At 39.8% G+C, this 12,061-nt stretch overlaps 1 protein-coding gene across 1 annotated transcript in view; it reads right to left on the bottom strand.

Moving 5' to 3' along the window:
- SORCS3 (sortilin related VPS10 domain containing receptor 3) overlaps nucleotides 1-12,061 on the bottom strand; it is a 602,186-nt gene that overhangs the window by 223,703 nt on the left and 366,422 nt on the right. The window lies entirely within an intron of this gene.

Here is a 12,061-nt window from a genome sequence, read left to right as displayed (position 1 = left end):
GTTAAATATAATATAATCTAAATGAAATGGTCTCTTCGATGCCACTAAGATACCAGGCTCATTCACACTCTCATGACTTTGTAAGATGGCAAGGATAAGACGACTCTTGTGCCTAAGTGAAAATCACCTATCCGTGCAGGGCCAGCACAAGTGTGGCTTCCTCCACAAAGCCTTTTCTGACCTCTGGTCCACTCACTGTTCTTCCTTCTCAGTTCACTCATCATTTGTTTCCACTGAGCACTTATCATGGGATAAAATATGTTTGTGTGTTTCAGATTTGTCTGTATTACTTAGTTGTATTTATACTCCCTGAATACATACAGTGTTCACTAAATATGTTTCCTAAATCAGTAATTAAAACAGGCAATAAAGATGGACAGAAACTCATGGAATGAGAAAAAACCCAGAAGAGCCCCAGGACTTTGGAAAAATAAAAGAAGAACCCTCTGAGAGGCCAAACGACACAGATTCCATGTTCTCTTATTTTATGCATGCAGAGTCTGAAATCTTTGTAACACGTAAGGGAAAAACCCAGCATCCCTTTAAGAGACTAGCCAGGAGTGTGGCTAGTTTATTTTTAACTGAATGCCTAGAAGTACAATATGTGAATCAGACTGATGATACTAATAATATAATTAGTAATAATTAGTAATAATAAATATTATTATCATCATCATTATTATTAACGTTTGACTGTGTTGCTCTTTCACATACATTTCAGCCTTACAATGACACTGAAGAGAAGGCAAGACAGTTATTACTAATGGAAACCCCTGCTCTCAAGCATTCTCTCATCCACCCAGACAGTTAACCACTCCCTCCCTGCTGGCATCACTGTGTTTACTATCAGCCTGCAAGAAGGGGTTCACAGTCAGCCATTACTGGTTGGCACACCTCTCCGCCCCACTAGACTGAGAGTCATAAGAGGGGCAGAGATCATGCCTTATTCACCTTTGTGCGTCCGTGGTTATACAACGCCTGGCATATAACAGAGGAGCACACAAAACTCCTATTTCACATTTAATGAGACTCAGTCTTGAAGAAGTTACAGTTTTGTCAAATGAACTAGGATTTAGGTTTTCTGAGGCCCTAGCCACCATCTCCTTCTATGGAATCACGGTGCCTAGTTTATAATGAGAATTCCATCATGTTTATATTTTTCCACAAATGTTTACAACTGGAAAAACTGAGCAAGGCAGAAGTAGGTGGCCCTCAAGTTTATAGAAATGGGGTCAGGTGAAGGATATCCCTGTAATCACATCCCCAATAACCATTTACCCACAGTGCTCTCCAATGCACCACATCCAGGTAACGTTTCCATTTGTTAGTTTTGAGTCCAAATCTTACAATGCACACAGAAATAATTTTTGTATGAACTTATGGTAATCTCAAAAAAGCTTTGGGGGGCTTGGAGAAGTTTGGTCCCATTTCAGTTTCATTCAGGAAATATTACTGAACGTTGGCACCATGAATGAACTACATTATTAAAGTCTCTTTTTTTGTCCAGTAAATAACAGATATGTTTGTGTGTGGTCATATATATATATATATATATATATATATATATATATATATATATATACACACACACACACATACACACACACATACATATAACTCAAAATAGTCTAAAAGGTAGTTAAAGAGATATATTAGCATTTCTATTTTATAGATGAAGACATCAACACTCGGTTCTACAAAGTGACTATAGCAGCCGTATGGAAAACCAGGATGTCTATGCTGATGTAGCAGATGCCAGGTTTATACTACACCACACCAGCTCCACCAACTCCACCAACTCTCACAGTATTTATTCAAACCAGGCTCTTACTCCATGAGTAAGTACCAACTACTATGTGTGTCCAACTCTGCACATGGGAAAAATAGGCAAAACTACTCTGACCCTCAAATATCCATACAGGTCCACCACATCAAACGGGAAAATGGCGCAAAGGCTAAGGCTCTAGAAGGTGAGAGATGGGAAAGATAAACTGGGGTAAAAATGGAACAATGAGGCTTACTGAAGAAATATATTTTGAGCTAGGCCTTTGGAAATAGGTGGTGTGGACCAGAGAGAAGGTGGATCGAGATTTTCCTGGATGGAAGAGACAATGAAGAGAAAGGTGTCAATATGGCTAAGGTCTTGAGCTTGGCTCTGGGGGAGCTTTTAAGAGAAAGGAGGGATGTGATAACAGTTGCTGGCCAAAAGCAGGTGGAGGTTGTCTGTCTGTCTGTCTCCCTATTCATCCATCCATCTATCTATTTGCAGATGTTTTTATATCTCTCTGTATGTATATTTAGATTGGAGAGGGGCTTGGGAGGAAGGAGAGGGTTTGTGAGGACCAGACCATCCCACTGGGAAGAATATATCCACATAATTTATTGCAAGAACTGAGTATTCCATGCAGGGTTTTAAGAAATGGATCACTTTCTTTCCCATGGCATATGCTGAGACTTAAGACAGATGTTTCTCAATTAAATATAGGAGAGACTTTGGTTGGTGCCTTCTATAACCCAAAGATATCGATCAGACTCTCTGTCGGCCCTGCTTCCAATCTGAGCAAACAGAACCCCAAATTCCTTCAAATAAAACCCAGCACGATTGTGTCTTCCTCTGCTGCAACTCTAGCAACAGGTCAGGCAAAAACCTTGAGGGTCACACCGACCCCTGAATCCCCCAGGGAAATCATCAGACCCTCCATCATAGAGGATGCTGGTCGTGGCAGAACGCCACCCTCCACAGCTCCTGCTCGGGCGTACTGCTGGGAGAAGCATGGCTCCGCTCATCCCACGCACTTCCCAACAGAAACAACTAGAGCTCAGTGCTGATCTACTCATCCAAGCCTGTTCCACTTCCCGCCTCCCTGTCTCTGGTTTTGCTTTTTCAGCTTTTCAGTTTGACTGATGAGAGAAAAATCAAATTGCATTCTCTGCCTGGAGGCTGATTCAGATGAACAGAAAGAGCAGGCTCCTATTCATTAAGGGCCTTGGCTTAGCTACCTTGTCTCTCAATCTACAGTAAGTTGCTGAGTCTGAAATGAACTGTATTCTCCCACAAGCTGAATCTTTGCAGCCTCTCCATCCATCCATCCATTCATTCATTCATTCACTAAAAGTGTATCAAACAACTACTATGCTTTAAGCACTGAACTAAGTGCTGGGATTACAAAGGTTAAAAATACCATGGATAAGTAAAAGACAGAAATCCAGACAATTACACTGCCATGCATTATATGTCATAATATTAATACTGTTTATCTCTGCAATGGTAAGATTGTGGGCAATTGACATTTTCTTCTTTCGGTTATTGGGATTTTTAAAAAATTATTGTGAACATGTATTACTTTAGTAATTTAAAAAATGAAAGCTCTGACACTGAAATAGAAACAAAGCACATAGGCAATCACTCAATAGAAAGTGCAGGAAGATTGTTTAATGGTATGAAAATGTTCATTATATATTATTTATTTAAAAATATGTTACAAACCATGCATATATTGATGCTAATTTTATTTAAAGTATTGCATAACTTGAAATATATTAGTAGAGAATATGTCAAAATATTAGTAGTGGTTATCTCTGAATTGTGGAATGATGAGTAATTTATATACTTTTTAAAGCTTCCCATTATTTTTAGATTTCTTTACAATAGATATATATTATACTTCAATAGTAATAGTAACCTATGGTTTATTCTATTTATATTTATGTAACAATAATTTTCTTTTTATAAATGTACATGTTATATTTATCTATCTTTTAAAAGACCAAGAATTAAACCTGCAATTTTTCCATTGGGGAACTGGAATTAGACAAAGCAACATGGAACTTTCCATAAAATGGTATTTCACAGAGGTTATTATTATGGATAGTAGTGAATCCTTCCTTGGACAGAAAATGTATTAGCTCACGCAGTGTTTATATAGTCCTGCATGGCTTCAACCCAAAGTGTTTCATGCAACATTAAAATAAAATGTATTTTCCAAACAATAAACATGTTTAAAACATTTCTTGTTTACACAAAGTTACACATGAGATGGTGTTCTCCTCCATATACTGCCTTATGATGTCCCCTCCCTTCAAGGATGTCATTCTTGGACTTCTACCAAAGAACAATCCAGATCCCCTTCTCTCCCTTCTTCCACTATATGTCATGGTCTCATCTCTCTTAACAAGCACATATTAGTAGTGACATGCACACGCAGCACCCTAAATGAATCATCGGAACAGCTGGAAAATATGAAAGAGCACGCTCTTTTCCTTATTGATTCAGTTATTCGTTCCTTAATTATATCAGCCTGCCAGGGAAAAGCATCTGATAGCTGAAAAACTAAAGAGGCAATTTAATCAATGTAATATTCCACAGGAAGAACAACAAGTTGTATCTGGAAAGCTTAAGTTCAAAGAATAATACGACTGCATTAGGAGGTTATGGGTTGAATTATGCCCCACCCCCCAAAAAAAGATCTGTCAAAGTCCTAACTCCCAGTATCTCAGAATGTGACCTTATTTGGAAATAAGGTCTTTGCAGATGTAATCAAGTTAAAATAAGGTCAGGATGGGCCTTAATCCAATATGATTGATATCGTCATAAGGAGAAATTTGGACACACAGACAGACAGACACAGAGGGAAGACAATGAGAAGACACCCAGAGAGAAGGCCATGTGAAGACAAAGAATTTTAGTGATGTATCTACAAGCCAAGGGATGCCAAAGACTTCTGGCAAATCACCAAAAGCTAAGAAGAATCGAAGCCTCCCCCATAGGTTTTAGAGGGAGCATGGTCCTGCTAACACCTTCATTTTAGACTTCTAGCCTCCAGAATGGTGGGACAATGGAATTCTATTGTTCCAAGTCATCCAGTTTGTGACACTTCGTTACAGCAGCCCTAAGAAACTAATATAGGCATCTTACGCTTGCTACCAGGAGTAATAATGACAGATCTGGCTACATTTTTCTGTTGTTTTCTTGTCTCCACTCCTAGGCATTTAGTTGTAAGGCCAGAAGTCTTGTTTAGGACCAGACTGTTGAATCTGTGGTTGAAAACCAAACTCTCATTTGCCTATATTTCTCTGTCCTGTGCATATTTACCACACCCCTAAGGATATTTTCTAAGAATAACTGTGAATTCATAAAGACCATATGGCAGTAACCAGACATAATCAGAAGGGGCAACAAGCTATACATTTTATAGCAGCTTTTGGTATTCCAGCCAGATTCCCTAGAGCCATCAGATCTCCCATGTAGAGGGAAGGACGGTTTGGAATACATTTATATAAAAGCTCTCCCCTGTAGGCAAATTCAAACTTAGTGTGTAACTGTCCCGATTTTTTGCTCAAAACCCATGGAGTTTAGGTAGCATTCCACTGAACTATGGCCATGACGATCTTGGTCTCCCAAATAAAATGAGACTGGTTTCTGCTCAAAATAAGGTCTCTGCACCTTTTTCCTTGGTAGCCACAGAGCAAGTAGGAGGGCTTGGCTGGCTTATGCAGGGCTATAGAAAGGATCCCCTGGGTTGTGGTAGGCAGGAGAGAAACCAGGTCACATAGCAACAAAGAGTCCTTTCCAACCTGTGCCTCTGGCTCCTTCCTCAGATGTTCTCCAAAGAACTCCTTTCTTGATAACCAGGGGAAACAATTGCATCCAAGGTCCCTCTAAGCTCTGGAGATGTAGACAAGAACTTCTGTCCTCAGTAACCATCTTCCTTTGCCCTTAGGAGTTATAAGGCATCTACACCATAAAGATATTTATAAAAAGACATAGACAGTCACCTAGTTATGCCATCCTATTGGAGATGGCAACATTTTTCTTCCCTTCTTGAAGATTTCTAGCCAAGAAGGTTTTCTCTCTCTCAGATGGTTTACATCATCCATTCCTTCGTTTAACAAGTATTGATCAAATGTCTATTAAGAACCAAGCACTGTTCTGTGGGTTTAGGATACATCAGTAAACCAAAAAGACAAAAAGTCTCTGCTGTCAGGAATTTTACATTCTAGCTGAGATCAAGAACTCAAATGCCCTACAGTTCATTGTGTGAATACATGAGGGAGGGATAAGAAAAACAGTACCACTATTTGTATTCTTTAGATACAGGCTCATTTTGCTGGCACGTAATGCACTAAGGAAATTTCTTTGCTTATCCAAGAAGAAGATTTTTCCATTTTTATTGGAACACTTGGTAAAAGGCTATCTTTTATTTTCCTGCTTTTAATAGAGACATGAGTTCAAAAAATGTTTCACTTTCCTCTTAACTCTAAGAAAAACACCATACAAGTCTGATAACGTTTGGCAGATGAAACTTCCCCACAACGCTGGGGAGAAGCAGGGGGTCCACAGAGCTCATGCTCCATTGAAAAATGGGCTTAGCTGTTCCCTAGCTGGACAGGAGTGCTGAGCCAGTGTGGTCAGCCTTTAGAACTTTGAAGAGAACCTGAAAATTCTGATTTTTTATGGGAAATCTCCGTATTTTTCAATTTTGGCAAAAACTGAAAAATTTAAAACATACTGCAGGGCAAATAAGATGTGTCTTAATCCAGATGGCCAAGTGCTGCCTGAGGACCACCAATTGGCGATCTGAATCCTAGCGTAGACCTACAACTGCCTGCAGGAGACAGTGGGACTATTTGACCTTGAAGTAAGATGGCCAGATTTAGCAAATAAAAATACAGAATGCTCAGGGAATTTGAATTTCAGATAAAAAATAAGCAATTTTTTTGTGTAAGTGCATCCTGTATAACAGTAAGGATATGCCTATATTTTTAAAACGTTGTTATTTATCTGAAAGTCAGATTTAATTACATGCCCTATATTTTATCTGGCAACCTTACCTTGAAGTCCCTCCCATTCCACCTCTAAAAGTCTGAATTATAAGATGCAGCCCCTTATATTGGGCTTCTTTACTCTTTGACATTGGATGCCACCAAGTGAATAAAAGAATCTCAAAATTACTGTAAATACTCCCTGTAATCAATTAAGTCAAACCATTTCACTCAATCTATTTAATGTTAATTGAGCACTAGCATGTGCTAAGCTCGGTACCAGGTATGATGATACAAAGGGGCAGAACACAAGGTTCCCTGATCTCTACATGAGAAGACAGACGTGTCAACAGGTAAGTGCAACACGACACAAGGAAGCCCCTGCCAACAGAGGCATAGGAGGGCTAGGAGAATTCAAAGGAAGGAGTGGTCAGGTCTGCTGGGCTTGGCACTGGGCCAGGGACTGAGTCAGAATGGATGAGTAGGAGCTGGCCTGAAGGGTAAGTTCCCCCCAAAACATTGCAGCTAACAAAGGTGAAGATTTCTAGACATTAGAAAAGATGTTGGAAATAAAACAAATATTATCTCATCCTCCTACAAAAGTACAACTCATTTGGCTGTGGATCAGTGTACATTGGTCTAACCGTCACATCTCAAAGGAGAAAGAGCAGAGATGGAAAGGGGTCTGAATAAGGTCATGTAAAAGATTCAAGAGGAACAGGGGAAAACAACTCTGCAAGAGCATAGGTGTGAGGATAAAATGAAGACTTAAACATGCACTGTGAGGGCTTCCCTGGTGGCGCAGTGGTTAAGAATCTGCCTGCCAATGCAGGGGACAAGGGTTCGAGCCCTGGTCTGGGAAGATCCCACATGCCGCGGAGCAAATAAGCCCGTGAGCCACAACTACTGAGCCTGCGCGTCTGGAGCCTGTGCTCCGCAACGGGAGAGACCGCGACAGTGAGAGGCCCACGCACCGCGATGAAGAGTGGCCCCTGCTCGCCACAGCTGGAGAAAGCCGTCGCACAGAAACGAAGACCCAACACAGCCAAAAATAAATAAATAAATTAATTAATTAATTTAAAAAAAAAAAGATGCACTGTGAGAGTGAAGGCTATGAAAGCAGAGAGGGGTAAGTAGATACACACTTGTTTATCAAGTTTCAAAATATCCTCCCATGAAACCTAAAAGAGACAAGATCACAACAGCAAAAGTGAACAACTACTTTTAAAAGCAAGTTCATAAAATTCATTACTCTAAGAAGACGGTGAGAAAAGCACAGGATATCCTATAACAGTTTAAGACTCAATGCTTCTCAAAGTTTTTCATCAAAACATCTCTAACAGCCAAAGGGAATAAAGCATCCCACCAGGAATCTGGAGTTGGACCGTAAGCAGTCTGACATTAGGGCAAACATTTTCAAGTCTCTAATTTTCACCAGAAAATTCCATGGATTAGTCTACTCTATATCTGTGCTTAGAATAAAAAAATAAATTTCTTCACAAATCTTCAAGTGAAATGGACCCTCCAGAAAGACATTCTATACCTATCATACTCTCTTTACACCACTGTCCCCGAGGGGTGCATTTTTGAGTCCCAATTTGAAGAGGGGGGAGTGACACCAAAAATGGCTGATGCATAATTAGGGACCAGGTGCTACTGATGGGGGTGACTCATTTAACTGTCTCAACTGTGTTTTCTGTAGGGTGACTACAAGCGGGGGTTGTGATCATTTCTTGGTGCCTATGACAATTGGAATCCTGGACTTGATATGAGGAGACACCCTTGGGCAGGGTTTTCATTTAATTTTATGACCAAGGGAGAGGAAAACATGTAGTTCTGGTGATACCATACTTGCAAGAAAGCAATTCCATTAGACCCTGTCTGCTAACATAGCACGCCTTATTTTTGTCATGGCTTTTGTAGGATTCCTCAGGCTTATCCACCCGACTGTACCTCCAATTTAGAGGTCATATGTATATCTGAATAAGCAAAGCCTTTTATTTCCCAAGTCAATGTTCTACTCCTTGCTAGAGGTGCTGGTGACTCTAAAGGCCCATTTGAGAACACAAAGCATAGACGATGCTTGCGCCCAGATGCCCCAATGCCCACCCCACAGTAAAGATGCTTTCTTCCAATCGGGCACACAGAAACTGGCTCATAAGGATGTTCGTGTCTACACTCTGTCAAAGGGGGGGACACCGTGCTCATTCCCCACCTGCCTTTTCCTCCAGGATTCTCTCCATCCGCCTTATTTTCCAAGTTGCAGCCACACCAGCCTTCTAGCAAACATGCCATGGACTCTCCAGTCCAAGGGCTTTTGCACACGCTGTCCCGTCTGCCTAAAATGCCCTTCTTCCACTCTGCACTTCTCCCTCTTTCCATGCATGTAGTCAACTGCTGCTTCTGTGTCAGGTATCAGCAGAAATAACCCTTCCTAAGGGAAGCTCTTTGGTCACCTCCTGCCCCAGACAGCACCAGGTCCACCTGCCACCTGCTCTCATGGCTCTCTATCCTCTTATTTCATAATATTCACCAAAATATGAAATTATATATTTGTGTAATCATATGATTGACGTCTGTCCTCCTTTCTAGATAGTAGGAATTGCCACTTTAATAGTCCCAAGTGTTTAACACAGTGTCAGGTCTGGAAGAACAGATGCTCAATAAATATGTCCTGAATGAATACATGATTATTCCATTTCAAGCCTTTCAAAGTTCTATTCCTTCCACCTGAAAGGCCTCCCTTCCCTTCCCAAACTTGTCTAAATTCTACCCTTCTTTCAATATTAGTTCAAATTGTCTCCTGTCCATGAAGCCACACTTGGTCAAAAGAGACAAGATTATAAAAGGAAACCTAAAGGACTACTTTTAAAAGCAAATTCATAAAAGAAGCTGGAGAGAAAGGAAGAGTATCCTATGAATAGTATCTCTTTTCTCATAATTAACACCAAGTGTCCAACCAGACTCCAGTAACAGGTTTCTCTTATAAGCTCTCAAATTGCTTTTATTTAATTCATCCAACCATTAATCTGGTCACTTAGTTCACTTATGCATCAAAACTTCAGGTAATCTCTTCAGATAGATTAGGGGCCCCTGGTTGAGAGAATCCCATCTGAAATCTTGATCCCTTCAAAGAAACTTCCACTGAGCTGCTCGACAAAACAGAATCAGAGAATCATAAACTTTTATAGCTGAGAGTGTCCTTAGAGGTAATCTGGAAAATTCTTTCTACACATGGGGAAGGCTCAGAGAACCTAAGTGACTTGCCTAGTATCACACAGCTAGTTAATTGTGGAGCTAGAATTCAAACCCAGTGTCTTGATTCCCACCTCAGTGCTCTTGTAACTGTGCTGTATGGTTGTTTTTTGTTAATTGCTTGATTCTAAAAGAAAAACAAGTTAATATAACCTCACAGGAATAATGGCTCATTATTTGGCTCATTATTTGGGTATACCATACATGAATAACACCGTGCCTTGAATCTCTTCAGCACTTTTATTTACAAATCATTTTCACAATTCATTTTATCCTCTTTCATGCTGAAGAGTTTCTGAGCTAACAGACACATGAGACAATCTTACAAACAATTCACACAGTATTTACCAAAATCCATTCTTTTGTCTCCACAGTCCTATTCTCTTGGCCATTTTCCTTTGCAATCAGATTCGATTCATTTTTATTCATTATGATTCAGAAGCATCTCATTTTAAGCAGTACCCTTTGAACACAAATGTTGGTATTCCTCCATAAGCTGACTTTATTTGTTCTGACCCACACCTCTCCCCCTGTACCTGTGTTCTCTCTCCTTCATGGTTTTGGTTTCACATCACCTCCTACTATTAATATCCACTTTATCACCTACTTTACTGGCTTTTCACTGCATTCAATTTGTCTTTAACTCTCTTCCAAGTTCAAATTTGTTTTTCTTTCCCCCAAAACCTGAATCTAAAAGAGATGGAAAGAACTTAATTTTTTTTTTAGTTTTAGGTCATTTATTTAATGTAAATTACTATCTTTAAGTATCAAAACAATAATACCTGCCTTTAGGAAGAAATGAAGACTTTACTATACCTACCATATGAAACACCATTTGAAATATATCTCCAGGTGGACTATTTAAACATGCTCACGATTTTAGTATTAATACGTGGCCAGAAACTCTAAGAATTCATTCTAACTCAAGATATTAAAGGGGAAAAAATAGTGTATACTTCGAAGTCTATTCTTTCAGAAAAATAAAAATGAAGACAAAAAGAAACTTACATTTATGGAGGATCTGCCCCTGACAGGTATTTCTGTATATAGTTTAAATGACTCAAAATAAACACTTTTTGATGGTTATTTCTGTCCATACTTCTTGGAGAAGAACACTGAGGACTTGATCAAGATCCCAAAGCAAACTCCAAGACATCTGATTCCAAAACCAGTGTTCATTCCAAAATATCTGCTGCCATTGAAAAATGAGTGTTATCAAGGAAACGACCTGAATTGTAAGGGAGCTCAAACTATAATATCCTAGAAAAGTTGTCAAAACTTGAGGTTGTGGCACGGAAAACTGACCAAGGAGCAAAGAGGTTTATAACTGTTTTCAAACATGGGAAAAAGTTGTTCTGTGGAAGGACAATGAGACATTCTCCTCCTGCATCAAAGGACAGAGCAGGACCAAAAGGTGAACTAGACAGAAGTAAATGTTGTCTTGACATAAGAAATAATATTCTAATGGAAAGAACTCCCCAAGGCTGGAAGAAGCTTCCTTGCATGGCAACAAGTTCTCCAGGGAGTTACTGGATGTGCTTAAGTAGAAAATGGATGAGCACTTTGATTAAGGTGACACCATCAGGAAATTAAAGCGTCAGATAGGGTTTAAGCCAATGAGTTCTTAGGTCCCTTTAGATACATGATTTTTGATTCTTAATCCAAGAGCAATAATCTTAGGAAGAGAACCCAAGAGAATATTCACTAATCATGCTCCCTAAACATTTGTAAAAGCTGGCAGAGGAATTTTTTTCAAAGGCACTCAAATGTTGTTGGAAAGGCCAGGACTCTGTGTGGCAGCTTTGATGGATTCCTTCAGCCTCCCTGTATCTAAGACCTTTGCAAAAGGATTTTCAGTTCCTCCCTTCAACAGCTAGGATTTATTTCTTCATCCCTTGTTTGGGCATCAGAATGCAGTAGAAGAATCCCAGTTCTGAGAAGCCTTGGACACCTCCAATCTTTCAGAATGCTGTCACCCAGGGTGAACAAACCTGGGCTAGCCTGCTGGAGGATGAAGGACCACATGGAAGAGAACCCAGCCTAC

The sequence above is a fragment of the Eschrichtius robustus genome, chromosome 7, assembly GCF_028021215.1.
Source record: "Eschrichtius robustus isolate mEscRob2 chromosome 7, mEscRob2.pri, whole genome shotgun sequence".
Lineage (NCBI taxonomy): Eukaryota > Metazoa > Chordata > Mammalia > Artiodactyla > Eschrichtiidae > Eschrichtius > Eschrichtius robustus.
The sequence above is the reverse complement of the archived record's forward strand: the minus strand, read 5'-3'. Positions and strand labels throughout refer to the sequence as shown.